The sequence below is a fragment of the Phasianus colchicus genome, chromosome Z, assembly GCF_987193195.1.
Source record: "Phasianus colchicus chromosome Z, bPhaCol1.hap1.1, whole genome shotgun sequence".
In the NCBI taxonomy this organism is placed as follows: Eukaryota; Metazoa; Chordata; class Aves; order Galliformes; family Phasianidae; genus Phasianus; species Phasianus colchicus.
The window spans coordinates 83,487,421-83,492,385 of NC_143476.1; positions in this window are offsets into that span (position 1 = coordinate 83,487,421).

A 4,965-nucleotide genomic window follows, 5' to 3' on the forward strand; every position below is an offset into this window, starting at 1 on the left:
TCCTGCGGTGGTTGCTGTGTCTGTCTGTGAAGCGGCGGCGAAGTCGCAGCGGGGCGCGCGTGCGGGCCGGGGGTCGGCAGGACAGGGCCGCTCCCGGGTACCGGCCCGAGCTTCCCCCGCGCACCTGTGCGGGCGGCGGGTTGCCCTCCCGGGAGGGAGGGAGGGAGGGAGGGAGGGCGCGGGGGGGCGGCAGCCCGGGGACGGCCACGAGGCGGCCGGCGGCAGGAGGGCCTCGGCGGCCGTCGGGGCGGCCCCGAACGGCCGCTGAAGTCCTCCTCCCAGGCGGGGGGTGCGGGGCACGGGTGGGCCATCGGATCGCGCGCGGCCACGGCGACGGGCGACGGGCTGCAGCCAGCCGTAGTGTGGAACCCGGGGGAAGCCGCCTCGGCTCCTCGCCTTCTCTGTGGGGAGCACGGGAGAAGACGGCTGGGAAAAACCGGCAGCCTCAGGCTCCAGTCGGAGCGCCCAGGGCCCCGGCGAGCAGCAGCGGGACGTCCGGAGTCCCCGAGGCGGCTCCGGCCCCAGCCGCGAGGCCTGCTGCTGCCCCAGCCCTTGCGGCGGTGCCTTCTCTGCCTCAGCGCCTGCAGCACTGAGGAGCTCAGCCGGAGGAGCCGCTGTGCTGCTGTCAGTCGCTGCGAACAAAGATTGAAGCAAAGGCTGTGAAAGTCAGCTGGCCTAGTAAGGAAAGAGCCTCCACCTGAAAGGATGAGCGGGGAACTTCTCCTGAGGCTCGGGAGAAAGTTGTTAGGAAATGCGGGGAGGGAGAAGATTAGAAAGGCAGGAGCCCAGCTTGAACTCAGCTTGCCTGAGTTCTGAACTGGGGCTAAAGAGAACAAAAAAACCTTTTTACAGATCCGTTAACGGTAGCAGGAGGGCTAAGGAGAATCTCCGTCCTTTACTGGAGGTGGCGGGGAACGTGACAGCTGAGAATGAGGAAGAGGCTGAGGTTTTCAGGGCCTTCTTTGCATCTGTCTTTAAAAGTCAGATCAGTTATCCTGGGGGTTCTCTATCCCCTGGCCTGGAAGTCTGCGCTGGGGAGCAGAATGAACCCCTCGTGATTCGGGATGAAACAGTTAGAGCCTACTGCTCTGCTGCCTAGAAGAAGAGCTTGTCTTGTTCAGTGTATTTATGGATGACCTGGACGAGGAGGTTGAGTGACATAAACCAGTCCCTTTATCTCCTTCTAGCTGGGCTAAACACACCGACCATCTCATACCTCACAAAATCACAGAATCTCAGAATCTCAGAATCACAGAATCATCAAGGTTGCAAAAGACCTTCTAGATTATCCAGTCCAACCATCCACCCATCACCAGTAGTATTACTAAACGATGTCCCTCAACACAAAATCCAAACGTTCCTTGAACACCTCCAGGGTCGATGCTCCACCACCTCCCTGGGCAGCCCATTCCAGTGCCTGACCACTCTTTCAGACAAGTAGTATTTCCTAACGTCCAGCCTAAATCTCCCCTGGTGCAGCTTGAATCCATTCTCTCTTGTGCTTTCACCAGTTACACGAGAGAAGAGGCCGACCCCCAGACACTACAACCTCCCTTCAGGTAGTTATAGAGAGCAGTAAGTTCTCCCCTGAGCCTTCTCTTCTCCAGACTGAACGATCCCAGCTCCTTCAGCTGATCCTCATAAGGCCTGTGCTCCAGACCCCTCACCAGCTTTGTCGCTCTTCTTTCAACCCGCTCCAGGGCCTCAGTGTCTTTCTTGCAGTGAGGGCCCAAAACTGGACACAGTACTTGAGGTGCAGCCTCACCAGAGCTGTGTATGGGGGGACAATCACTTCCCTGTTCCTGCTGGCAATGCCGTTCCTTATACAAGCCACGATGCCATTGGCCTTCTTGGCCACGCAGGCACACTGCTGGCTCATGTTCAGCCGAGCATCAGTCAATACCCCCAGGTCCATTTCGTCTATATAGTCTTCCAGCCGTTCTGCCCCAAGCCTGTAGCGTCGTCTGGGGTGGTTGTGGCCAAACTGCAGGACCTGGCATTTGGCCTTGTTGAACCTCATCTCATTGGCTTCAGCCCAGCTGTCCCGCCTGTCCTTTGTAGGGCCTCACTACTCCCAGACAAATTGATACTTGCTTACAACTTTGTGTCATCTGCAAACTTATGAGAGTGCACTCAATGCCCTCATCCAGATCATCAATAAAGATATTAAAGAGGACTGGCTGGGACAAGGGTGTCCCAGGTGCTCCGTCCTGCTGTGGCTCAGGTCCCCTCCTTGTTTTTCAGGTGCTGAGAGACAGATGGGTCGGCCATCGTGCTCCAGCTGCAGCCGTTGCCGCATAGCTGACCAGCAGATGCAGCATCTGGTGCTATCAGCCCTGCCTGATGACGTGCCCACTCTGGGCCCTGACTTCTGGGACATGGCGTGGAGGGATCTGGCAGAGCTGGTGGAGCGGGGCAGTCTGCCCTGTTGCAGCTCCTTCAGTTCCTGGAGCTCTACCAGAAGAAAGAAGGACTCCCTTAATGTGCACCAAGGAGCCTCAACAGAGCAGGTCCCTGTCTGTGCCCCTGGACGTACGCACACTGGCAAGGCCCGCACAAATTCCAGAACAGAGCCCACCTGGTTGCGCTCTTTTCTGCTGCGTGGCCTGGGCTCCCCAAAGCCTGCCCAGACGAAGAATCAGGGTGGCAAGGCAGCCAGCAGAACAGTAGGAGATCCCACTGAGGACCGCTTTACCAGCTGGCCACCACCAGCAGAGGAATGCATTTTACGCGAGAACATCCTTCTCCCAGACGGACGGCTGCCTCAGAGACCGGATAATCTGGTGCCCCCTCCAGAGCGGGCAGTGAATCCACCAGCACTGCGTAGCAGCTTCCGCAACTCTGCAGGAGTGGCAACAAGAAGACCAGCTTCAACCCGCAGAGATGCTGGTGTTGAGACTTCTGACAGAGAAGAGAACTCACAGTGTTGTGAGTATTGTGCACAACGCAGAACTGAGATGGGCAGTGGCAAGGAAAGGGGAAGAGCTGATGAGCTGCATGCTGGAACCAGCTCCTACACAGTGCCACCGCACCTGGGGACAGTCACACATGACAACATCATGTCAACAAATGCAGCTGTACGTTGGTGGGAGAAACAGCAGGCTGTTGGACTGTCCACGCATCCACAAGAAGTTCCCAAAAAGCACAGGACAGTAAGACCACCACCAATGGTGGCAGCACCTTCTCGCCTGGCTGCGCAAGATGACTGCAGAAGTGCAGCCAGCCAGCGTCTGAACTCTGCCCTTGGGGGCAGGAGAGCCAGAGAGCAGCCCCCACAGATTTGCAGCTGTATGCACCCACCTGGGGAAGAGAGACTTCATCAACCAAACCAGGGGAAATGTTGGTGCAACAACAATAAGGCCCAGAGGTCTTCTGAAATGTCTGTGCCCAGCCAAATGTTTTGGGAGGGCTGTATAATAGAACCAAAAAGAAATGCAAAGAAGGTAGACCGGCGCAGGAGGAGAAAACGGCACGAGTACGTGCAGTAGCCCCCCAGACACACCTGGAAAAGAGACATGGGGCTCCAAAGCAGATGGAGGTGCCAAAAAGCAGCCTCATAGCATCTGCTTTGGCTTGCTGCCACCATTGCATGTGACAACAGTACGTCGCATTCGCTATGGTCCCCTTGAGTGGCTAAGTTGCTGGTAGGAGCTGGCCCAGCTGGTTCCCGCATAGCTCTTGGCCACTGGCAGACAATGCTTGCAACTGAGGAGATGGTGGCGGCGAGAAGCAGCAGCACCGCAGTCAGGTGAGTCTCCTGAGGGTCACCCCAAATCCCAGGCTTGCCCTGATGCATGTCAGGCAGTGCTGGGCCCATTAGAGGAGCCCAGCCCTGGACTGGAAACTGGCATGCTTCAGGTCGGCCAGATGGGCCAAGGGCGTCCCTGGTGCCCCTTCATGCTGTGGCTCAGGCCCGCTCCCTACTTTGCAGGTGCCGACAGACAGACGTGTGGGCCACGGTGCTCCTGCCCCAGCTGCAACTGCTGCAAGAAAGCTGACCAGGAGCTGCAGCTGGTGCTATCGGTGCTGCCTGAGCACATGGCTGCTCCGGGCCCTGACTTCTGACTTCTGGGACGTGGCGTGGAGGGACCTGGCAGAGCTGGTGGAGCTGGTGGGGCAGGGCAGCCTGTCCTGCTGCAGCTCCTCCAGTGCCCAAGGTGCTACCAGGATTAATGACAACTCCGTAAATGTGCACCAAGGAGCCTTATCAGAGCTGATCCCAGTCTGCGCCACTGCACACGTGCAGACTGACAGGGCCCACACAGATTGCAAAATCCAGCCCCGCTGGATGCAGTCCTTTCTTTTATGTGGTCTGGGCCCCTCTTGGCAGGACAGTGCTGATGCCGCCGTGACGAATGTTTGGGAGAAGCAAGCGCAGGGGCTGTGTGCATTTGCCAAGAGCACCGGCGCACGCGGGCTGCTTCTCCAGGCAGGATCTCTGCTGCCAGGTCTGATGACAATGGAACCTGCCCAGACGAAGAGTCAAGGCGGCAATGCAGCCAGCAGAGCAGTAGGAGATCCCGCCGAGACCCGCTTGTCCAGCCAGCCCGCAGCAGAGGACCGCATCGTGTGAGAGAACATCCTTCTCCCAGACGGGCGGTGCCTCAGAGGCCGGAGAATCCGGTGCCCGTTCCAGAGCGGGCGGTGTATCCACCAGGCCTTCACACCATCAAGGAGGAGTTTCCAGGACGAACGCCATCCAAGAGACGCACAGGGAAACCAAGTGGTCTCTCTGAAGAGGAACAACGCTTGCAGTCCCGCAGGAATGCAGGCCGAGGGTGCCCCGGGGAAGGCCGAGCGTGGGAGAATGTAACAGAGCACCGGGGAACAGGCAGCTCGCAGCTGCAGTCCCATTAAATCCTCCTTCCATCCATCCTGCGGTGGTTGCTGTGTCTGTCTGTGAAGCGGCGGCGAAGTCGCAGCGGGGCGCGCGTGCGGGCCGGGGGTCGGCAGGACAGGGCCGCT